Below are 25,000 nucleotides of genomic sequence, written 5' to 3'. Positions count from 1 at the left end.
TGAGTGATAGGTGGTGGTTGGAGGGGTCGTAGGTGAATGACTGATGAATGAGTGATAGGTGGTGGTCGGAGGGGTCGTAGGTGCAAACTGGCAGCCTCTCTTCTACTCCAGGGCAGCTGTGGCTACAAATGTAGCTTACCACCACCACCAGGTGTGAATGAATGATGGCTTCTCACTTCTCTGTGAGCACTTTGAGTATCTAACAATAGAAAAGCACAATATAAAATCTAATCCATTATTATTATAATCAGCAATTAGTGCATACAAACCCCGTTTCCATATGAGTTGGGAAATGGTGTTAGATGTAAATATAAACAGAATACAATGATTTGCAAATCCTTTTCAAGCCATATTCAGTTGAATATGCTACAAAGACAACATATTTCATGTTCAAACTTATACACTTTATTTTTTTTTGCAAAAAATAATTAGAATGTCATGGCTGCAACACGTGCCAAAGTAGTTGTGAAAGGGCATGTTCACCACTGTGTTACATGGCCTTTCCTTTTAACAACACTCAGTAAAGGTTTGGGAAGTGAGGAGACACATTTTTGAAGTGGAATTCTTTCCCATTCTTGCTTGATGTACAGCTTAAGTTGTTCAACAGTCTCCCTTCTCATATTTTAGGTGCCACACATTTTCAATGTCTGGACTACAGGCAGGCCAGTCTAGTACCCGCACTCTTTTACTATGAAGCCACCTTGATGTAACACGTGGCTTGGCATTGTCTTGCTGAAATAAGCAGGGGCGTCCATGGTAACGTTGCCTGGATGGCAACATATGTTGCTCCAAAAGCTGTATGTACCTTTCAGCATTAATGGTGCCTTCACAGATGTGTAAGTTACCCATGTCTTGGGCACTAATACACCCCCATACCATCACACATGCTGCCTTTTACACTTTCACCCTAGAACATGTCTTGACCACTAATACACCCCCATACCATCACACATGCTGCCTTTTACACTTTCACCCTAGAACATGTCTTGACCACTAATACACCCCCATACCATCACACATGCTGCCTTTTACACTTTGCGCCTAGAACAATCCGGATGGTTCTTTTCCTCTTTGGTCCGGAGGACACGACGTCCACAGTTTCCAAAAACAATTTGAAATGTGGACTCGTCAGACCACAGAACACTTTTCCACTTTGTATCAGTCCATCTTAGATGAGCTCAGGCCCAGCGAAGCCGACGGCGTTTCTGGGTGTTGTTGATAAACAGTTTTGGCCTTGCATAGGAGAGTTTTAACTTGCACTTACAGATGTAGCGACCAACTGTAGTTACTGACAGTGGGTTTCTGAAGTGTTCCCGAGCCCATGTGGTGATATCCTTTACACACTGATGTGGCTTGTTGATGCAGTACAGCCTGAGGGATGGAAGGTCACGGGCTTAGCTGCTTACCTGCAGTGATTTCTCCACATTCTCTCAACCCTTTGATGATATTACGGAGCGTAGATGGTGAAATCCCTCAATTCCTTGCAATAGCTGCTTGAGAAAGGTTGTTCTTAAACTGTTCAACAATTTTAGCACTAACTGTGCTAAAGTATATATCCATCTAACTGTGCTAAAGGTGGTACTATGTAACTGTGCTAAATGTGGTACTATGTAACTGTGCTAAAGGTGGTACTATGTTACTGTGCTAAAGGTGGTACTATGTAACTGTGCTAAAGGTGGTACTATGTAACTGTGCTAAAGGTGGTACTATGTAACTGTGCTAAAGGTGGTACTATGTTACTGTGCTAAAGGTGGTACTATGTAACTGTGCTAAATGTGGTACTATGTAACTGTGCTAAAGGTGGTACTATGTTACTGTGCTAAAGGTGGTACTATGTAACTGTGCTAAAGGTGGTACTATGTTACTGTGCTAAATGTGGTACTATGTAACTGTGCTAAAGGTGGTACTATGTAACTGTGCTAAAGGTGGTACTATGTTACTGTGCTAAAGGTGGTACTATGTAACTGTGCTAAAGGTGGTACTATGTAACTGTGCTAAAGGTGGTACTATGTTACTGTGCTAAAGGTGGTACTATCATCATCGGCAGCTCAGTCTCGAGAGACCATACTGATGCGCGTCTGGAGTCTTGTCATGTTGTTTGGCATCGTCTGCTATGGCTGCGCAGTCCGATCTGTGAGTGACAGTCTTTATTGCAGTTTGTGCAAATGAATAAGGTGGCCTGGGTTTGAGGGGTTGCTGCAGTGCACTTCCTGCGTCTCCTCTTCTCTGCTGCAAGCCGATCTCTTGCCACCTCAGCTTCTGCACTGCCCTTGTGGACAGTCTGACGCCAAGCATTTCTGTCCATGGCCTGTACCTCCCAGCTGTCAGGAGAGATGTTGCATGCTTTCATGTCTCTTTTGCAGACGTCCTTGAAGCGTAGTAGGGGGCGACCAGCTCGTCTGGTGCCAATGGTCAGTTGTCCATACATGATGTCCTTAGGTAGTCTTCCATCCTCCATCCGTCGGACATGGCCGAGCCAGCGGAGACGGCGTTGACTCAGCAGGGAGTACATGCTGGGGATCTTGGCGCGCTGCAGGATGTTGGTGTATGGGATGTGGTCCTGCCAGCTGATGTTGAGGATGCGCCTGAGGCACCGCATGTGGAAGGTGTTGAGCCGACGTTCTTGCTTCATATAGGTGGTCCAGGATTCACTTCCATAGAGAAGGGTGCTGAGAACGCAGGCCTGATATACACGGATCTTGGTGTGTTCTGACAGCGCTCCGTTCTCCCACACTCTCTTGGTCAGTCTAGCCATGATGGTATTTGCCTTTCCGAGACGCCTGTCCAGTTCGATGTCCAGTGAGAGGTTGTTGCTGATTGTTGATCCCAAGTAGGTGAACTCGTCCACAGTGTCCAGTCTGATGTTATCAACTGTGATGGAGGGGGCAGTACTGATGTCTTGTGCACTGATGTTGGTCTTCTTCAGGCTTATTGTGAGCCCAAACTGCTTACAAGCATCGGCAAAGCGGTCAGCCAAACTCTGAAGGGCATCCTCTGTGTGAGTCATGAGGGCTGCATCATCAGCAAACAACATCTCCCTGATGAGAACTGTCCTGACCTTGGTCTTAGAACGCAGTCGCGCCAGGTTAAACAATCTCCCATCAGACCGGGTGTGCAGGTATACACCATCAGTGGAGGAGTCGAAGGCGTAAGACAGGAGCAGGGAAAAGAAAATCCCGAAAAGGGTTGGTGCAAGTACACAGCCCTGCTTGACACCACTGTTGATACAGAATGGTTCTGAGGATGATCCGTCATACAGGACTGTGCCCTTCATGTTGACATGGAAGGAGGTCACCATGCTGCCGAGCTTTGGGGGGCAGCCAATCTTCTCAAGGAGCTGGAATAGGCCTTCCCTGCTGACCAGATCGAAGGCCTTGGTGAGGTCTATGAACATCATGTAGAGTGGCTGGCCTTGCTCTCTACTCTTTTCCTGGAGCTGTCGAAGGGAAAAGATCATGTCAGTTGTCGACCTGCCTGCTCTGAAGCCACATTGGGATTCTGGATAGACACGATCCGCGAGTCTCTGCAGCCTGTTGAGGAGGATGCGTGCATACACTTTGCCGACAATGCTGAGAAGGGAGATCCCTCTGTAGTTGTTGCAGTCACTGCGGTCACCTTTGTTTTTATACAGTGTCACAATGGTGGCGTCACGCATGTCTTGTGGGACTGCACCTTCCTCCCAGCACATGCAGAGCAACTCATACAGAGGCTGAAGCAGGACAGGTTTCCCGTGCTTGATGGCTTCAGGTGGGATGTTATCGCTACCTGGTGCTTTGTCGTTTGGGAGGGCATCAATGGCTTTGCTGAGCTCTTCCATAGTGGGCACTTCATCTAGCTCCTCCATGATGGGCAGATCCTTCGTACCACTAAGGGCAGCATTGGAAACTGATGTTTCACGGGAGTACAGTTCTGAGTAGTGTTCCACCCATCTGGTCATCTGTTCCTCCCGGTTAGTGATCTTCTCCCCTGACAGAGATTTCAGGGGGGCAATTCCTTTTACTGCAGGGCCAAGGGCCTTTTTGATGCCGTTGTACATGCCGCGTGTGTTTCCGGACTCGGCACAGCTCTGTATTTCCTTACACAGTTGTTGCCAATATTCATTGGCACACTGTCTAGCAACACGCTGGGTGGTGTTCCGAGCCCTTCTGAGTACTGTGAGTGTCTGTTCATTTGGGCATTCCTTGTGTGCTAAGAAGGCTGCACGTTTAGCCTCTATTTCTGGTTTCATCCTTGGAAGGTGGGCTTTGAACCAATCCTGGCAGGGATGTTCTTTCTTGCCAAACGAGGACATGGCCGTGTTGTAAATTTTGTCCCTCATGGCATTCCACTTTCCTGTGGCGTCATGATCTGGCAGGTCCTGTAGGGCTTCATCCAGGTTGGTTACATATGCGTCCACCTTAAGGGGATCTGACATGTGTACTGTGTTGATCCGGGGGCGGCCTTTTGGTTTGGAGTGATGTAGCTTGCGTGGCTGGAGACGCACTTTGCTGCACACAAGGGCATGGTCAGTGTCACAGTCTGCACTATGGTAGCTTCTGGTGATGAGGACATTGTTTAAGGCAGAGCGCCTGGTGATGGCAAGGTCGAGTTGGTGCCAGCGTTGGGACCGCGGATGCCTCCACGACACTCTGTGTGATGGTTTACACTCGAAGAAGGTGTTTGTAATGCAGAGGTCATGGTAGGAGCACAGTTCCAGCAGCCTTTGACCATTCTCATTTACCTTCCCTGTGCCATGACGTCCAAGGCAGGAGGGCCATGACTTGTGATCTGCACCTACTCTGGCATTGAAGTCGCCAAGGAGGAATAAGGGCTCATCTTTTGGGAGGCCCTTTATCAGTTCATCAAGCTGCCCATAGAACTGGTCTTTTGTGTCTTCCGATGAGGTGAGAGTGGGAGCGTACACACTGAGGATGTTGACATGACCAGCAGCAGTGGCGAGGCGGATGGACAAAAGGCGCTCGGTGCCACCTGAGGGAGGCTCCACTGCAGCCAGGAGGGTGTTTTTGATGGCAAAGCCAACACCATGCTGGCGGGGCTCTTCGGGTTCTCTGCCCTTCCAGAAGAAGGTGTAGTTCTCCTCTCTGAGGGAGCCGCTGGAAGGGAGCCGGGTTTCTTGGAGGGCAGCTATGCTGACGTTGAGTCTGGTGAGCTCTCTGTCAATGATGGCTGTCTTTCTGGTGTCTTCCACCACTCTGAGGTCATCTGAGATGCCTGTGCGCATAGTGCGCACGTTCCAGCTACCAAATAGAAGAGCTGGAGTCTTCTTTTTAATTTTCTTATTGTTTGGTGCAAAGATTTACCGTCTGCTCATCGTGCCTTTACAGTACACTAAGCTCCAGGCACCCACTGAAGCAGGCAAACGTTGGCGGGCCGACACCCTACTGACCGGGGGCTGCCCGGTTTGAGGCGGGCAGTAGTCGTCCACTGGGACACTATGATCCCTCCCACCGTCGAAGCTGACCCGTGGCGCCCCATACTTACGCCAATCAGATGGGACTTATAACCCGTAAACTGCCAGCTTCCGTGTTGTGTCCTCACTCTTGCGAGCGAGGCTGGAGTGACCTCTCCAGTTTTTGTGACCTCCATGGCGCAAGCCTGGGCATAAGGTATGGGGACTTTGGGTTGCCCAGTCGTCAGAATCCCCCTCTTGGCTTGGCTGACGGGATCCAAAGGAATGCGGAGCATGACGTTTGGCACCAGCTTTGCTGCAGGAGTTGCCGGAAGGGTGTTGTCTTGCGAGCACCTATCCGCCTTCGGGGCTCCACTCCGGATTTGTAAGGTTTACTCCTTTACACTTGGCCGTTGAGTCCTATGTGGTCTTCCTCCGCCCTAGCCGTTGGCTGACTGGTGCAGCTCCTCCGCCTAGTGGTGCAGTGTACACACCACCCCCTCACGTGGTTTGGTCTGCCAGCTGAGGCAGTGTACCGGGGTGTGGCGCTTGGAGCCAGCACGTGAGAGATTTAGGGGATGGATGAGAACCGGTGAAGCGTGGCCTCCCTACGAGTAGGGAGCAGCTGCCAATCAACAAGGGTGCTATCTCTACCCACCCCCCTACACCCCAAGGTGGTACTATGTAACTGTGCTAAAGGTGGTACTATGTTAATGTGCTAAAGGTGGTACTATGTAACTGTGCTAAAGGTGGTACTATGTTACTGTGCTAAAGGTGGTACTATGTTACTGAACTAAAGGTGGTACTATGTAACTGTGCTAAAGGTGGTACTATGTTACTGTGCTAAAGGTGGTACTATGTAACTGTGCTAAAGGTGGTACTATGTTACTGTGCTAAAGGTGGTACTATGTTACTGTGCTAAAGGTGGTACTATGTAACTGTGCTAAAGGTGGTACTATGTTACTGTGCTAAAGGTGGTGCTATGTTACTGTGCTAAAGGTGGTGCTATGTAACTGTGCTAAAGGTGGTACTATGTTACTGTGCTAAAGGTGGTACTATGTTACTGTGCTAAAGGTGGTACTATGTAAATGTGCTAAAGGTGGTACTATGTTACTGTGCTAAAGGTGGTACTATGTAACTGTGCTAAAGGTGGTACTATGTTACTGTGCTAAAGGTGGTACTATGTAACTGTGCTAAAGGTGGTACTATGTAACTGTGCTAAAGGTGGTACTATGTTACTGTGCTAAAGGTGGTACTATGTAACTGTGCTAAAGGTGGTACTATGTTACTGTGCTAAAGGTGGTACTATGTAACTGTGCTAAAGGTGGTACTATGTTATTGTGCTAACGGTGGTACTATGTAACTGTGCTAAAGGTGGTACTATGTAACTGTGCTAAAGGTGGTACTATGTAACTGTGCTAAAGGTGGTACTATGTAACTGTGCTAAAGGTGGTACTATGTAACTGTGCTAAAGGTGGTACTATGTTACTGTGCTAAAGGTGGTACTATGTAACTGTGCTAAAGGTGGTACTATGTTACTGTGCTAAAGGTGGTACTATGTAACTGTGCTAAAGGTGGTACTATGTAACTGTGCTAAAGGTGGTACTATGTAACTGTGCTATGTTACATCTGCTGACTTTAAGTTGCAAAAGTGTAAGAATGACATCACTAAGGAATGTTGAAGGGTATTTCTGATAAGCAGGAGTCAATAATCAATAATCAATAATCAATAATCAATAATCAGTGAGTGCTGAATAAGACTCTTTTTCTTCTTTGCTCATCTCATCACTTCATGTATCTTCCTCCTCCTCTTCCTCCTCCTCTTCCTTCTCCTCTTCCTCCGCCTTCTCCTCCTCCTCATCCTCCTCTTCCTGCTCCTCCTGCTCCTCCTCATCCTCCTTCTCATCCTCCTCTTCCTGCTCCTTCTCATCCTGCTCCTCCTGCTCCTCCTCATCTTCCTCTTCCTGCTCCTCCTGCTCCTCCTGCTCCTCCTGCTCCTCCTCCTCCTGCTCCTCCTCCTGCTCCTCCTGCTCCTCCTCATCCTCCTCTTCCTGCTCCTCCTGCTCCTCCTCCTCCTCCTCCTCCTGCTCCTCCTCATCCTCCTCTTCCTGCTCCTCCTGCTCCTCCTCTTCCTGCTCCTCCTCATCCTCCTCTTCCTGCTCCTCCTGCTCCTCCTCCTCCTCCTCCTCCTGCTCCTCCTCATCCTCCTCTTCCTGCTCCTCCTGCTCCTCCTGCTCCTCCTCTTCCTGCTCCTCCTCATCCTCCTCTTCCTGCTCCTCCTGCTCCTCCTGCTCCTCCTCTTCCTGCTCCTCCTCATCCTCCTCTTCCTGCTCCTCCTGCTCCTCCTCCTCCTGCTCCTCCTCATCCTCCTCTTCCTGCTCCTCCTCCTGCTCCTCCTCTTCCCCCCTCCTCCTCCTCCTGCTCCTCCTCATCCTCCTCTTCCCCCCTCCTCCTCCTCCTGCTCCTCCTCATCCTCCTCTTCCTCCTCTTCCTGCTCCTCCTCCTCCTCCTGCTCCTCCTGCTCCTCCTCTTCCCCCCTCCTCCTCCTCCTGCTCCTCCTCATCCTCCTCTTCCTCCTCTTCCTGCTCCTCCTCCTCCTCCTCCTTGTCCTTAAATGATGTTATTAATTACCATGAAATAGTTTTCCATTTGTAGTTTTTATTTCTTATTAGTTTTCATTATGACTTCCTGTCATGTTTGTGTTAGTACAGTATTTAAAATGTGTTGCAACAATATTGTCAGCTTTATAAATGTATATTCTTATTTTGCTTTATAAAAAATCTAGTATTTACCATTAATTTGTTTTTATTATTAGTTTTTATTTATTATTAGTTGTTATTATTCTTATTGATGTATTTTTGTTGGGACAGTATTTTATATTTTAAACAATATTTTCAGTTTTAGGAGTGAATTATTGTTGTTTTTCTTGTTTAGAAATTATATTGTTTACCACTAAATTTTTCTTATTTTTTTTAATTTTTTATTTTTTATTTGTTATTCATTTTTATTATTATTTGGTGTAAAGTTTTTTTTGGAACAGTTTTCTAAATTTGTTGCTGCAATATTTCCAGTTTTATGAGAGCATATTATCTTTTTTTATTTGTATTTCTTTTAGAAATGATTTGATTATTGAACATTAAATTGATTTCATTAAAAGACAAATGATTGTTATTAGTGTTATTATTTCATGTAATGTTTTTGTGTTGGGACAAAGAGAGTTATTGTGATGATGTTTCACCATGTAACGTCATAAATGTAACCAAACATGATCATTTGACATGTTTAATATCTAATCAATAGAAACAGACGTGGATTTATTTGACTAGTATATTCCATTTGAAGCTGTCCTAGATGGAGGCTCCAAACATGATCATTTGACTAGTATATTCCCTTTGAAGCTGTCCTAGATGGACGCTCCAAACATTATCATTTGACTAGTATATTCCCTTTGAAGCTGTCCTAGATGGACGCTCCAAACATGATCATTTGACTAGTATATTCCCTTTGAAGCTGTCCTAGATGGACGCTCCAAACATGATCATTTGACTAGTATATTCCCTTTGAAGCTGTCCTAGATGGAGACTCCAAACATTATCATTTGACTAGTATATTCCCTTTGAAGCTGTCCTAGATGGAGGCTCCAAACATGATCATTTGACTAGTATATTCCCTTTGAAGCTGTCCTAGATGGAGGCTCCAAACATGATCATTTGACTAGTATATTCCCTTTGAAGCTGTCCTAGATGGACGCTCCAAACATGATCATTTGACTAGTATATTCCCTTTGAAGCTGTCCTAGATGGAGGCTCCAAACATTATCATTTGACTAGTATATTCCCTTTGAAGCTGTCCTAGATGGACGCTCCAAACATGATCATTTGACTAGTATATTCCCTTTGAAGCTGTCCTAGATGGACGCTCCAAACATGATCATTTGACTAGTATATTCCCTTTGAAGCTGTCCTAGATGGAGGCTCCAAACATGATCATTTGACTAGTATATTCCCTTTGAAGCTGTCCTAGATGGAGGCTCCAAACATTATCATTTGACTAGTATATTCCCTTTTGAAGCTGTCCTAGATGGAGGCTCCAAACATGATCTTTGACTAGTATATTCCCTTTGAAGCTGTCCTAGATGGACGCTCCAAACATGATCATTTGACTAGTATATTCCCTTTGAAGCTGTCCTAGATGGAGGCTCCAAACATGATCATTTGACTAGTATATTCCCTTTGAAGCTGTCCTAGATGGGACGCTCCAAACATGATCATTTGACTAGTATATTCCCTTTGAAGCTGTCCTAGATGGAGGCTCCAAACATTATCATTTGACTAGTATATTCCCTTTGAAGCTGTCCTAGATGGACGCTCCAAACATGATCATTTGACTAGTATATTCCCTTGAAGCTGTCCTAGATGGAGGCTCCAAACATGATCATTTGACTAGTATATTCCCTTTGAAGCTTTCCTAGATGGAGGCTCCAAACATTATCATTTGACTAGTATATACTCTTTGAAGCTGTCCTAGATGGAGACTCCAAACATGATCATTTGACTAGTATATTCCCTTTGAAGCTGTCCTAGATGGACGCTCCAAACATGATCATTTGACTAGTATATTCCTTTGAAGCTGTCCTAGATGGACGCTCCAAACATGATCATTTGACTAGTATATTCCCTTTGAAGCTGTCCTAGATGGACGCTCCAAAACATGATCATTTGACTAGTATATTCCCTTGAAGCTGTCCTAGATGGAGCTCCAAACATGATCATTTGACTAGTATATTCCTTTGAAGCTGTCCTAGATGGACGCTCCAACATGATCATTTGACTAGTATATTCCCTTTGAAGCTGTCCTAGATGGACGCCTCCAAACATGATCATTTGACTAGTATATTCCCTTTGAAGCTGTCCTAGATGGACGCTCCAAACATGATCATTTGACTAGTATATTCCCTTTGAAGCTGTCCTAGATGGACGCTCCAAACATGATCATTTGACTAGTATATTCCCTTTGAAGCTGTCCTAGATGGACGCTCCAAACATGATCATTTGACTAGCTATATTCCCTTTGAAGCTGTCCTAGATGGACGCTCCAAACATGATCATTTGACTAGTATATTCCCTTTGAAGCTGTCCTAGATGGACGCTCAAACATGATCATTTGACTAGTATATTCCCTTTGAAGCTGTCCTAGATGGACGCTCCAAACATGATCATTTGACTAGTATATTCCTTTGAAGCTGTCCTAGATGGAGACTCCAAACATGATCATTTGACTAGTATATTCCCTTTGAAGCTGTCCTAGATTGACGCTCCAAACATGATCATTTGACTAGTATATTCCCTTTGAAGCTGTCCTAGATGGACGCTCCAAACATTATCATTTGACTAGTATATTCCCTTTGAAGCTGTCCTAGAAGGACGCTCCAAACATTATCATTTGACTAGTATATTCCCTTTGAAGCTGTCCTAGATGGACGCTCCAAACATGATCATTTGACTAGTATATTCCCTTGAAGCTGTCCTAGATGGACGCTCCAAACATGATCATTTGACTAGTATATTCCCTTTGAAGCTGTCCTAGATGGAGGCCTCCAAACATGATCATTTGACTAGTATATTCCCTTTGAAGCTGTCCTAGATGGAGGCTCCAAACATGATCATTTGACTAGTATATTCCCTTTGAAGCTGTCCTAGATGGACGCTCCAAACATGATCATTTGACTAGTATATTCCCTTTGAAGCTGTCCTAGATGGACGCTCCAAACATGATCATTTGACTAGTATATTCCCTTTGAAGCTGTCCTAGATGGAGGCTCCAAACATGATCATTTGACTAGTATATTCCCTTTGAAGCTGTCCTAGATGGACGCTCCAAACATGATCATTTGACTAGTATATTCCCTTTGAAGCTGTCCCTAGATGGACGCTCCAAACATGATCATTTGACTAGTATATTCCCTTTGAAGCTGTCCTATGACCTCAAACGTCTGATCCAAACATGATCATTTGACTAGTATATTCCCTTTGAAGCTGTCCTAGATGGACGCTCCAAACATGATCATTTGACTAGTATATTCCCTTTGAAGCTGTCCTAGATGGACGCTCCAAACATGATCATTTGACTAGTATATTCCCTTTGAAGCTGTCCTAGATGGAGACTCCAAACATTATCATTTGACTAGTATATTCCCTTTGAAGCTGTCCTAGATGGACGCTCCAAACATTATCATTTGATTAGTATATTCCCTTTGAAGCTATCCTAGATGGACGCTCCAAACATTATCATTTGACTAGTATATTCCCTTTGAAGCTGTCCTAGATGGACGCTCCAAACATGATCATTTGACTAGTATATTCCCTTTGAAGCTGTCCTAGATGGACGCTCCAAACATGATCATTTGACTAGTATATTCCCTTTGAAGCTGTCCTAGATGGAGACTCCAAACATGATCATTTGACTAGTATATTCCCTTTGAAGCTGTCCTAGATGGACGCTCCAAACATGATCATTTGACTAGTATATTCCCTTTGAAGCTGTCCTAGATGGACGCTCCAAACATGATCATTTGACTAGTATATTCCCTTTGAAGCTGTCCTAGATGGAGACTCCAAACATTATCATTTGACTAGTATATTCCCTTTGAAGCTGTCCTAGATGGAGACTCCAAACATTATCATTTGATTAGTATATTCCCTTTGAAGCTGTCCTAGATGGAGGCTCCAAACATTATCATTTGACTAGTATATTCCCTTTGAAGCTGTCCTAGATGGACGCTCCAAACATTATCATTTGACTAGTATATTCCCTTTGAAGCTGTCCTAGATGGAGACTCCAAACATTATCATTTGACTAGTATATTCCCTTTGAAGCTGTCCTAGATGGAGACTCCAAAACATGATCATTTGACTAGTATATTCCCTTTGAAGCTGTCGTAGATGGACGCTCCAAACATTATCATTTGACTAGTATATTCCCTTTGAAGTTGTCCTAGATGGAGACTCCAAACATGATCATTTGGCTAGTATATTCCCCTTTGAAGCTGTCCTAGATGGAAACTCCAAACATGATCATTTGACTAGTATATTCCTTTGAAACTGCCCTAGATGGAGACTCCAAACATGATCATTTGACTAGTATATTCCCTTTTGAAGCTGTCCTAGATGGAGGCTCCAAACATGATAATTTCACTAGTATATTCCTTTGAAGCTGTCCTAGATGGAGACTCCAAACATGATCATTTGACTAGTATATTCCCTTGAAGCTGTCCTAGACGGACGCTCCAACATTATCATTTGACTAGTATATTCCCTTTGAAGCTGTCCTAGATGGAGGCTCCAAACATGATCATTTGACTAGTATATTCCCTTTGAAGCTGTCCTAGATGGACGCTCCAAACATGATCATTTGACTAGTATATTCCCTTTGAAGCTGTCCTAGATGGAGGCTCCAAACATGATCATTTGACTAGTATATTCCCTTTGAAGCTGTCCTAGATGGACGCTCCAAACATGATCATTTGACTAGTATATTCCCTTTGAAGCTGTCCTAGATGGAGGCTCCAACATTATCATTTGACTAGTATATTCCCTTTGAAGCTGTCCTAGATGGACGCTCCAAACATGATCATTTGACTAGTATATTCCCTTTGAAGCTGTCCTAGATGGACGCTCCAAACATGATCATTTGACTAGTATATTCCTTTGAAGCTGTCCTAGATGGAGGCTCCAAACATGATCATTTGACTAGTATATTCCCTTTGAAGCTTTCCTAGATGGAGGCTCCAAACATTATCATTTGACTAGTATATACCCTTTGAAGCTGTCCTAGATGGAGACTCCAAACATGATCATTTGACTAGTATATTCCCTTTGAAGCTGTCCTAGATGGACGCTCCAAACATGATCATTTGACTAGTATATTCCCTTTGAAGCTGTCCTAGATGGAGACTCCAAACATTATCATTTGACTAGTATATTCCCTTTGAAGCTGTCCTAGATGGAGACTCCAAACATTATCATTTGATTAGTATATTCCCTTTGAAGCTGTCCTAGATGGAGGGTCCAAACATTATCATTTGACTAGTATATTCCCTTTGAAGCTGTCCTAGATGGACGCTCCAAACATTATCATTTGACTAGTATATTCCCTTTGAAGCTGTCCTAGATGGAGACTCCAAACATTATCATTTGACTAGTATATTCCCTTTGAAGCTGTCCTAGATGGAGACTCCAAACATGATCATTTGACTAGTATATTCCCTTTGAAGCTGTCGTAGATGGACGCTCCAAACATTATCATTTGACTAGTATATTCCCTTTGAAGCTGTCCTAGATGGAGACTCCAAACATGATCATTTGGCTAGTATATTCCCTTTGAAGCTGTCCTAGATGGAAACTCCAAACATGATCATTTGACTAGTATATTCCCTTTGAAGCTGCCCCAGATGGAGACTCCAAACATGATCATTTGACTAGTATATTCCCTTTTGAAGCTGTCCTAGATGGAGGCTCCAAACATGATCATTTGACTAGTATATTCCCTTTGAAGCTGTCCTAGATGGAGACTCCAAACATGATCATTTGACTAGTATATTCCCTTTGAAGCTGTCCTAGATGGACGCGCCAAACATGATCATTTGACTAGTATATTCCCTTTGAAGCTGTCCTAGATGGACGCTCCAAACATGATCATTTGACTAGTATATTCCCTTTGAAGCTGTCCTAGATGGAGGCTCCAAACATGATCATTTGACTAGTATATTCCCTTTGAAGCTGTCCTAGATGGACGCTCCAAACATGATCATTTGACTAGTATATTCCCTTTGAAGCTGTCCTAGATGGAGGCTCCAAACATGATCATTTGACTAGTATATTCCCTTTGAAGCTGTCCTAGATGGACGCTCCAAACATGATCATTTGACTAGTATATTCCCTTTGAAGCTGTCCTAGATGGAGGCTCCAAACATTATCATTTGACTAGTATATTCCCTTTGAAGCTGTCCTAGATGGACGCTCCAAACATGATCATTTGACTAGTATATTCCCTTTGAAGCTGTCCTAGATGGACGCTCCAAACATGATCATTTGACTAGTATATTCCCTTTGAAGCTGTCCTAGATGGAGGCTCCAAACATGATCATTTGACTAGTATATTCCCTTTGAAGCTTTCCTAGATGGAGGCTCCAAACATTATCATTTGACTAGTATATACCCCTTGAAGCTGTCCTAGATGGAGACTCCAAACATGATCATTTGACTAGTATATTCCCTTTGAAGCTGTCCTAGATGGACGCTCCAAACATGATCATTTGACTAGTATATTCCCTTTGAAGCTGTCCTAGATGGACGCTCCAAACATGATCATTTGACTAGTATATTCCCTTTGAAGCTGTCCTAGATGGACGCTCCAAACATGATCATTTGACTAGTATATTCCCTTTGAAGCTGTCCTAGATGGAGGCTCCAAACATGATCATTTGACTAGTATATTCCCTTTGAAGCTGTCCTAGATGGAGGTTCCAAACATTATCATTTGACTAGTATATTCCCTTTGAAGCTGTCCTAGATGGACGCTCCAAACATGATCATTTGACTAGTATATTCCCTTTGAAGCTGTCCTAGATGGACGCTCCAAACATGATCATTTGACTAGTATATTCCCTTTGAAGCTGTCCTAGATGGACGCTCCAAACATGATCATTTGACTAGTATATTCCCTTTGAAGCTGTCCTAGATGGACGCTCCAAACATGATCATTTGACTAGTATATTCCCTTTGAAGCTGTCCTAGATGGAGACTCCAAACATGATCATTTGACTAGTATATTCCCTTTGAAGCTGTCCTAAATGGACGCTCCAAACATGATCATTTGACATGTTTAATATCTAATCAATAGAAACAGACATGGATTTATTTGACTAGTATATTCCCTTTGAAGCTGTCCTAGATGGACGCTCCAAACATGATCATTTGACTAGTATATTCCCTTTGAAGCTGTCCTAGATGGAGGCTCCAAACATTATCATTTGACTAGTATATTCCCTTTGAAGCTGTCCTAGATGGAGACTCCAAACATGATCATTTGACTAGTATATTCCCTTTGAAGCTGTCCTAGATGGACGCTCCAAACATGATCATTTGACTAGTATATTCCCTTTGAAGCTGTCCTAGATGGAGGCTCCAAACATGATCATTTGACTAGTATATTCCCTTTGAAGCTGTCCTAGATGGAGGCTCCAAACATGATCATTTGACTAGTATATTCCCTTTGAAGCTGTCCTAGATGGACGCTCCAAACATGATCATTTGACTAGTATATTCCCTTTGAAGCTGTCCTAGATGGACGCTCCAAACATGATCATTTGACTAGTATATTCCCTTTGAAGCTGTCCTAGATGGAGGCTCCAAACATGATCATTTGACTAGTATATTCCCTTTGAAGCTGTCCTAGATGGACGCTCCAAACATGATCATTTGACTAGTATATTCCCTTTGAAGCTGTCCTAGATGGACGCTCCAAACATGATCATTTGAGTAGTATATTCCCTTTGAAGCTGTCCTAGATGGAGACTCCAAACATGATCATTTGACTAGTATATTCCCTTTGAAGCTGTCCTAGATGGACGCTCCAAACATGATCATTTGACTAGTATATTCCCTTTGAAGCTGTCCTAGATGGACGCTCCAAACATGATCATTTGACTAGTATATTCCCTTTGAAGCTGTCCTAGATGGAGACTCCAAACATTATCATTTGACTAGTATATTCCCTTTGAAGCTGTCCTAGATGGACACTCCAAACTTTATCATTTGATTAGTATATTCCCTTTGAAGCTATCCTAGATGGACGCTCCAAACATTATCATTTGACTAGTATATTCCCTTTGAAGCTGTCCTAGATGGACGCTCCAAACATGATCATTTGACTAGTATATTCCCTTTGAAGCTGTCCTAGATGGACGCTCCAAACATGATCATTTGACTAGTATATTCCCTTTGAAGCTGTCCTAGATGGAGACTCCAAACATGATCATTTGACTAGTATATTCCCTTTGAAGCTGTCCTAGATGGACGCTCCAAACATGATCATTTGACTAGTATATTCCCTTTGAAGCTGTCCTAGATGGACGCTCCAAACATGATCATTTGACTAGTATATTCCCTTTGAAGCTGTCCTAGATGGAGACTCCAAACATTATCATTTGACTAGTATATTCCCTTTGAAGCTGTCCTAGATGGAGACTCCAAACATTATCATTTGATTAGTATATTCCCTTTGAAGCTGTCCTAGATGGAGGCTCCAAACATTATCATTTGACTAGTATATTCCCTTTGAAGCTGTCCTAGATGGACGCTCCAAACATTATCATTTGACTAGTATATTCCCTTTGAAGCTGTCCTAGATGGAGACTCCAAACATTATCATTTGACTAGTATATTCCCTTTGAAGCTGTCCTAGATGGAGACTCCAAACATGATCATTTGACTAGTATATTCCCTTTGAAGCTGTCGTAGATGGACGCTCCAAACATTATCATTTGACTAGTATATTCCCTTTGAAGTTGTCCTAGATGGAGACTCCAAACATGATCATTTGGCTAGTATATTCCCTTTGAAGCTGTCCTAGATGGAAACTCCAAACATGATCATTTGACTAGTATATTCCCTTTGAAACTGCCCTAGATGGAGACTCCAAACATGATCATTTGACTAGTATATTCCCTTTTGAAGCTGTCCTAGATGGAGGCTCCAAACATGATCATTTCACTAGTATATTCCCTTTGAAGCTGTCCTAGATGGAGACTCCAAACATGATCATTTGACTAGTATATTCCCTTTGAAGCTGTCCTAGACGGACACTCCAAACATTATCATTTGACTAGTATATTCCCTTTGAAGCTGTCCTAGACGGACGCTCCAAACATTATCATTTGACTAGTATATTCCCTTTGAAGCTGTCCTAGATGGACGCTCCAAACATGATCATTTGACTAGTATATTCCCTTTGAAGCTGTCCTAGATGGAGGCTCCAAACATGATCATTTGACTAGTATATTCCCTTTGAAGCTGTCCTAGATGGACGCTCCAAACATGATCATTTGACTAGTATATTCCCTTTGAAGCTGTCCTAGATGGAGGCTCCAAACATTATCATTTGACTAGTATATTCCCTTTGAAGCTGTCCTAGATGGACGCTCCAAACATGATCATTTGACTAGTATATTCCCTTTGAAGCTGTCCTAGATGGACGCTCCAAACATGATCATTTGACTAGTATATTCCCTTTGAAGCTGTCCTAGATGGAGGCTCCAAACATGATCATTTGACTAGTATATTCCCTTTGAAGCTTTCCTAGATGGAGGCTCCAAACATTATCATTTGACTAGTATATACCCTTTGAAGCTGTCCTAGATGGAGACTCCAAACATGATCATTTGACTAGTATATTCCCTTTGAAGCTGTCCTAGATGGACGCTCCAAACATGATCATTTGACTAGTATATTCCCTTTGAAGCTGTCCTAGATGGAGACTCCAAACATTATCATTTGACTAGTATATTCCCTTTGAAGCTGTCCTAGATGGAGACTCCAAACATTATCATTTGATTAGTATATTCCCTTTGAAGCTGTCCTAGATGGAGGGTCCAAACATTATCATTTGACTAGTATATTCCCTTTGAAGCTGTCCTAGATGGACGCTCCAAACATTATCATTTGACTAGTATATTCCCTTTGAAGCTGTCCTAGATGGAGACTCCAAACATTATCATTTGACTAGTATATTCCCTTTGAAGCTGTCCTAGATGGAGACTCCAAACATGATCATTTGACTAGTATATTCCCTTTGAAGCTGTCGTAGATGGACGCTCCAAACATTATCATTTGACTAGTATATTCCCTTTGAAGCTGTCCTAGATGGAGACTCCAAACATGATCATTTGGCTAGTATATTCCCTTTGAAGCTGTCCTAGATGGAAACTCCAAACATGATCATTTGACTAGTATATTCCCTTTGAAGCTGCCCTAGATGGAGACTCCAAACATGATCATTTGACTAGTATATTCCCTTTTGAAGCTGTCCTAGATGGAGGCTCCAAACATGATCATTTGACTAGTATATTCCCTTTGAAGCTGTCCTAGATGGAGACTCCAAACATGATCATTTGACTAGTATATTCCCTTTGAAGCTGTCCTAGATGGACGCGCCAAACATGATCATTTGACTAGTATATTCCCTTTGAAGCTGTCCTAGATGGACGCTCCAAACATGATCATTTGACTAGTATATTCCCTTTGAAGCTGTCCTAGATGGAGGCTCCAAACATGATCATTTGACTAGTATATTCCCTTTGAAGCTGTCCTAGATGGACGCTCCAAACATGATCATTTGACTAGTATATTCCCTTTGAAGCTGTCCTAGATGGAGGCTCCAAACATGATCATTTGACTAGTATATTCCCTTTGAAGCTGTCCTAGATGGACGCTCCAAACATGATCATTTGACTAGTATATTCCCTTTGAAGCTGTCCTAGATGGAGGCTCCAAACATTATCATTTGACTAGTATATTCCCTTTGAAGCTGTCCTAGATGGACGCTCCAAACATGATCATTTGACTAGTATATTCCCTTTGAAGCTGTCCTAGATGGACGCTCCAAACATGATCATTTGACTAGTATATTCCCTTTGAAGCTGTCCTAGATGGAGGCTCCAAACATGATCATTTGACTAGTATATTCCCTTTGAAGCTTTCCTAGATGGAGGCTCCAAACATTATCATTTGAATAGTATATACCCTTTGAAGCTGTCCTAGATGGAGACTCCAAACATGATCATTTGACTAGTATATTCCCTTTGAAGCTGTCCTAGATGGACGCTCCAAACATGATCATTTGACTAGTATATTCCCTTTGAAGCTGTCCTAGATGGACGCTCCAAACATGATCATTTGACTAGTATATTCCCTTTGAAGCTGTCCTAGATGGACGCTCCAAACATGATCATTTGACTAGTATATTCCCTTTGAAGCTGTCCTAGATGGAGGCTCCAAACATGATCATTTGACTAGTATATTCCCTTTGAAGCTGTCCTAGATGGAGGTTCCAAACATTATCATTTGACTAGTATATTCCCTTTGAAGCTGTCCTAGATGGACGCTCCAAACATGATCATTTGACTAGTATATTCCCTTTGAAGCTGTCCTAGATGGACGCTCCAAACATGATCATTTGACTAGTATATTCCCTTTGAAGCTGTCCTAGATGGACGCTCCAAACATGATCATTTGACTAGTATATTCCCTTTGAAGCTGTCCTAGATGGACGCTCCAAACATGATCATTTGACTAGTATATTCCCTTTGAAGCTGTCCTAGATGGAGACTCCAAACATGATCATTTGACTAGTATATTCCCTTTGAAGCTGTCCTAAATGGACGCTCCAAACATGATCATTTGACATGTTTAATATCTAATCAATAGAAACAGACATGGATTTATTTGACTAGTATATTCCCTTTGAAGCTGTCCTAGATGGACGCTCCAAACATGATCATTTGACTAGTATATTCCCTTTGAAGCTGTCCTAGATGGAGGCTCCAAACATTATCATTTGACTAGTATATTCCCTTTGAAGCTGTCCTAGATGGAGACTCCAAACATGATCATTTGACTAGTATATTCCCTTTGAAGCTGTCCTAGATGGACGCTCCAAACATTATCATTTGACTAGTATATTCCCTTTGAAGCTGTCCTAGATGGACGCTCCAAACATGATCATTTGACTAGTATATTCCCTTTGAAGCTGTCCTAGATGGACGCTCCAAACATGATCATTTGACTAGTATATTCCCTTTGAAGCTGTCCTAGATGGAGACTCCAAACATTATCATTTGACTAGTATATTCCCTTTGAAGCTGTCCTAGATTGACGCTCCAAACATGATCATTTGACTAGTATATTCCCTTTGAAGCTGTCCTAGATGGACGCTCCAAACATTATCATTTGACTAGTATATTCCCTTTGAAGCTGTCCTAGAAGGACGCTCCAAACATGATCATTTGACTAGTATATTCCCTTTGAAGCTGTCCTAGATGGACGCTCCAAACATGATCATTTGACTAGTATATTCCCTTTGAAGCTGTCCTAGATGGACGCTCCAAACATGATCATTTGACTAGTATATTCCCTTTGAAGCTGTCCTAGATGGAGGCTCCAAACATGATCATTTGACTAGTATATTCCCTTTGAAGCTGTCCTAGATGGACGCTCCAAACATGATCATTTGACTAGTATATTCCCTTTGAAGCTGTCCTAGATGGACGCTCCAAACATGATCATTTGACTAGTATATTCCCTTTGAAGCTGTCCTAGATGGAGGCTCCAAACATGATCATTTGACTAGTATATTCCCTTTGAAGCTGTCCTAGATGGAGGCTCCAAACATTATCATTTGACTAGTATATTCCCTTTGAAGCTGTCCTAGGTGGAGACTCCAAACATGATCATTTGACTAGTATATTCCCTTTGAAGCTATCCTAGATGGACGCTCCAAACATTATCATTTGACTAGTATATTCCCTTTGAAGCTGTCCTAGATGGACGCTCCAAACATGATCATTTGACTAGTATATTCCCTTTGAAGCTGTCCTAGATGGACGCTCCAAACATGATCATTTGACTAGTATATTCCCTTTGAAGCTGTCCTAGATGGAGACTCCAAACATGATCATTTGACTAGTATATTCCCTTTGAAGCTGTCCTAGATGGACGCTCCAAACATGATCATTTGACTAGTATATTCCCTTTGAAGCTGTCCTAGATGGACGCTCCAAACATGATCATTTGACTAGTATATTCCCTTTGAAGCTGTCCTAGATCGAGACTCCAAACATGATCATTTGACTAGTATATTCCCTTTGAAGCTGTCCTAGATGGACGCTCCAAACATTATCATTTGACTAGTATATTCCCTTTGAAGCTGTCCTAGATGGACGCTCCAAACATGATCATTTGACTAGTATATTCCCTTTGAAGCTGTCCTAGATGGAGACTCCAAACATTATCATTTGACTAGTATATTCCCTTTGAAGCTGTCCTAGATGGAGACTCCAAACATTATCATTTGATTAGTATATTCCCTTTGAAGCTGTCCTAGATGGAGGCTCCAAACATTATCATTTGACTAGTATATTCCCTTTGAAGCTGTCCTAGATGGACGCTCCAAACATTATCATTTGACTAGTATATTCCCTTTGAAGCTGTCCTAGATGGAGACTCCAAACATAATCATTTGACTAGTATATTCCCTTTGAAGCTGTCCTAGATGGAGACTCCAAACATGATCATTTGACTAGTATATTCCCTTTGAAGCTGTCGTAGATGGACGCTCCAAACATTATCATTTGACTAGTATATTCCCTTTGAAGCTGTCCTAGATGGAGACTCCAAACATGATCATTTGACTAGTATATTCCCTTTGAAGCTGCCCTAGATGGAGACTCCAAACATGATCATTTGACTAGTATATTTCCTTTTGAAGCTGTCCTAGATGGACGCTCCAAACATTATCATTTGACTAGTATATTCCCTTTGAAGCTGTCCTAGATGGAGACTCCAAACATGATCATTTGACTAGTATATTCCCTTTGAAGCTGTCCTAGATGGAGACTCCAAACATGATCATTTGACTAGTATATTCCCTTTGAAGCTGCCCTAGATGGAGACTCCAAACATGATCATTTGACTAGTATATTCCCTTTGAAGCTGCCCTAGATGGAGACTCCAAACATGATCATTTGACTAGTATATTCCCTTTGAAGCTGTCCTAGATGGAGGCTCCAAACATGATCATTTGACTAGTATATTCCCTTTGAAGCTGTCCTAGATGGACGCTCCAAACATGATCATTTGACTAGTATATTCCCTTTGAAGCTGTCCTAGATGGACGCTCCAAACATGATCATTTGACTAGTATATTCCCTTTGAAGCTGTCCTAGATGGAGGCTCCAAACATGATCATTTGACTAGTATATTCCCTTTGAAGCTGTCCTAGATGGAGGCTCCAAACATGATCATTTGACTAGTATATTCCCTTTGAAGCTGTCCTAGATGGACGCTCCAAACATGATCATTTGACTAGTATATTCCCTTTGAAGCTGTCCTAGATGGACGCTCCAAACATGATCATTTGACTAGTATATTCCCTTTGAAGCTGTCCTAGATGGACGCTCCAAACATGATCATTTGACTAGTATATTCCCTTTGAAGCTGTCCTAGATGGACGCTCCAAACATTATCATTTGACTAGTATATTCCCTTTGAAGCTGTCCTAGATGGAGACTCCAAACATGATCATTTGACTAGTATATTCCCTTTGAAGCTGTCCTAGATGGAGACTCCAAACATGATCATTTGACTAGTATATTCCCTTTGAAGCTGTCCTAGATGGAGACTCCAAACATGATCATTTGACTAGTATATTCCCTTTGAAGCTGTCCTAGATGGACGCTCCAAACATGATCATTTGACTAGTATATTCCCTTTGAAGCTGTCCTAGATGGAGACTCCAAACATGATCATTTGACTAGTATATTCCCTTTGAAGCTGTCCTAGATGGACGCTCCAAACATGATCATTTGACTAGTATATTCCCTTTGAAGCTGTCCTAGATGGAGACTCCAAACATGATCATTTGACTAGTATATTCCCTTTGAAGCTGTCCTAGATGGAGACTCCAAACATGATCATTTGACTAGTATATTCCCTTTGAAGCTGTCCTAGATGGACGCTCCAAACATGATCATTTGACTAGTATATTCCCTTTGAAGCTGTCCTAGATGGAGACTCCAAACATGATCATTTGACTAGTATATTCCCTTTGAAGCTGTCCTAGATGGAGACTCCAAACATGATTATTTGACTAGTATATTCCCTTTGAAGCTGTCCTAGATGGAGACTCCAAACATTATCATTTGACTAGTATATTCCCTTTGAAGCTGTCCTAGATTGAGACTCCAAACATTATCATTTGACTAGTATATTCCCTTTGAAGCTGTCCTAGATGGACGCTCCAAACATGATCATTTGACTAGTATATTCCCTTTGAAGCTGTCCTAGATGGACGCTCCAAACATTATCATTTGACTAGTATATTCCCTTTGAAGCTGTCCTAGATGGAGACTCCAAACATGATCATTTGACTAGTATATTCCCTTTGAAGCTGTCCTAGATGGAGACTCCAAACATGATCATTTGACTAGTATATTCCCTTTGAAGCTGTCCTAGATGGAGACTCCAAACATGATCATTTGACTAGTATATTCCCTTTGAAGCTGTCCTAGATGGACGCTCCAAACATGATCATTTGACTAGTATATTCCCTTTGAAGCTGTCCTAGATGGAGACTCCAAACATGATCATTTGACTAGTATATTCCCTTTGAAGCTGTCCTAGATGGACGCTCCAAACATGATCATTTGACTAGTATATTCCCTTTGAAGCTGTCCTAGATGGAGACTCCAAACATGATCATTTGACTAGTATATTCCCTTTGAAGCTGTCCTAGATGGAGACTCCAAACATTATCATTTGACTAGTATATTCCCTTTGAAGCTGTCCTAGATGGAGACTCCAAACATTATCATTTGACTAGTATATTCCCTTTGAAGCTGTCCTAGATGGAGACTCCAAACATTATCATTTGACTAGTATATTCCCTTTGAAGCTGTCCTAGATGGACGCTCCAAACATGATCATTTGACTAGTATATTCCCTTTGAAGCTGTCCTAGATGGACGCTCCAAACATGATCATTTGACTAGTATATTCCCTTTGAAGCTGTCCTAGATGGAGACTCCAAACATGATCATTTGACTAGTATATTCCCTTTGAAGCTGTCCTAGATGGACGCTCCAAACATGATCATTTGACTAGTATATTCCCTTTGAAGCTGTCCTAGATGGACGCTCCAAACATGATCATTTGACTAGTATATTCCCTTTGAAGCTGTCCTAGATGGAGACTCCAAACATTATCATTTGACTAGTATATTCCCTTTGAAGCTGTCCTAGATGGAGACTCCAAACATTATCATTTGACTAGTATATTCCCTTTGAAGCTGTCCTAGATGGACGCTCCAAACATGATCATTTGACTAGTATATTCCCTTTGAAGCTGTCCTAGATGGACGCTCCAAACATGATCATTTGACTAGTATATTCCCTTTGAAGCTGTCCTAGATGGAGACTCCAAACATGATCATTTGACTAGTATATTCCCTTTGAAGCTGTCCTAGATGGACGCTCCAAACATGATCATTTGACTAGTATATTCCCTTTGAAGCTGTCCTAGATGGACGCTCCAAACATGATCATTTGACTAGTATATTCCCTTTGAAGCTGTCCTAGATGGAGACTCCAAACATTATCATTTGACTAGTATATTCCCTTTGAAGCTGTCCTAGATGGAGACTCCAAACATGATCATTTGACTAGTATATTCCCTTTGAAGCTGTCCTAGATGGACGCTCCAAACATGATCATTTGACTAGTATATTCCCTTTGAAGCTGTCCTAGATGGAGACTCCAAACATTATCATTTGACTAGTATAT

At 42.4% G+C, this 25,000-nt stretch overlaps 2 protein-coding genes across 4 annotated transcripts in view; both read left to right on the top strand.

Annotated features, from left to right (window-relative positions):
* Nucleotides 1–25,000, top strand: part of zgc:162331 (uncharacterized protein LOC793007 homolog) — a 192,376-nt gene that overhangs the window by 64,852 nt on the left and 102,524 nt on the right. The window lies entirely within an intron of this gene.
* The window catches only part of LOC133662950 (solute carrier family 13 member 4-like), a 96,698-nt gene that overhangs the window by 8,737 nt on the left and 62,961 nt on the right, over nucleotides 1–25,000 (top strand). The gene's annotated exons all lie outside the window — the stretch shown is intronic.

The sequence above is a fragment of the Entelurus aequoreus genome, linkage group LG12, assembly GCF_033978785.1.
Source record: "Entelurus aequoreus isolate RoL-2023_Sb linkage group LG12, RoL_Eaeq_v1.1, whole genome shotgun sequence".
NCBI classification, from domain to species: domain Eukaryota; kingdom Metazoa; phylum Chordata; class Actinopteri; order Syngnathiformes; family Syngnathidae; genus Entelurus; species Entelurus aequoreus.
The sequence above is the reverse complement of the archived record's forward strand: the minus strand, read 5'-3'. Positions and strand labels throughout refer to the sequence as shown.